The following is a 1,087-nucleotide window of genomic DNA, read 5'->3' as shown; positions in this document are numbered from 1 at the left end:
TTATTACTTCTTTTTTTTTTTATTGTCAACTCGTCCAAATTGCGCTTTGAATACTTTCCTTTATCTCGTCACGAGATATTGCCCTTATTATATATTTCCGTGTTAGTGTGTTACTATGAAATTACCAAAATTTGTTACAAATTATACCTTGTCATGTGAATCAATTAGTTAAAAAACTTATTAAGAGTTTTAATTAATTAATTAATTAATTAATTAATTAACTTTACTGATGAAGATTATATTGCTGACGTAGGTTCATGAATACATGCAATATCTTCTCATATACTAGTCAGCAAATGCTTGATAACTGATGATGATTTCTTTTGTATGTATATATATGGTAGTTTTTTCCTTTCCTTATTTATCTGTCAACTTTAATTTCTATATATATGATCATTTAAAGAGTTTTATATTAAATTTCAATTAAAGTTTCATATTTGGAAACTTTTAAAATTATGAATTTTTTAATTAATATATATTGTTCTTGATGTAGTAATTAATTAAATTTGTTATGTTTTTTGTACTAAAAATGTATATAATTTTTTGTCAATATATATAAATTAAATGCTTATTTATAAGAATTTAATTTTAATACACTATCAGTATAAAGTAGTTTTATATATGTATTTAATTATATAATGTTATATTAGTAAAAATAAAACATTTTTATATTAATTACGTGAATAATTATTTAAAAAAATATATGTGATTATACAACTGTATAAAATACTTTATCCAAGCCTAAAATGTGGTGATACAAGCACAAATAAATTCAATATTGGTATTTTGTATTTGTAAAAATTTTAAAATAATACAAAAGTTGTTGAATCAATAAATACTTATATAAATCCTTTCTTGTTGACAATATATAAATTGAGCCCTTATTTACTATAAAGCCTCCAAGCTTGAAATACGAAGATTAAGTGAGCCTATTCATGCATCTAGTTCTCTCCAGATAAATAATTTAAGTAAATACTCAAGCCTACCAATTAAAATAGACCAACTTTCCTTTTAAAAAGAAAGAATTTGAGGTTTTCTAGATATATAATTTAATTTCTATAATAAATAATTTCAAATATGATGTCAA

The sequence above is a fragment of the Arachis ipaensis genome, chromosome B08 (genome assembly GCF_000816755.2).
Source record: "Arachis ipaensis cultivar K30076 chromosome B08, Araip1.1, whole genome shotgun sequence".
NCBI classification, from domain to species: domain Eukaryota; kingdom Viridiplantae; phylum Streptophyta; class Magnoliopsida; order Fabales; family Fabaceae; genus Arachis; species Arachis ipaensis.
This window is presented reverse-complemented; position numbering follows the sequence as displayed.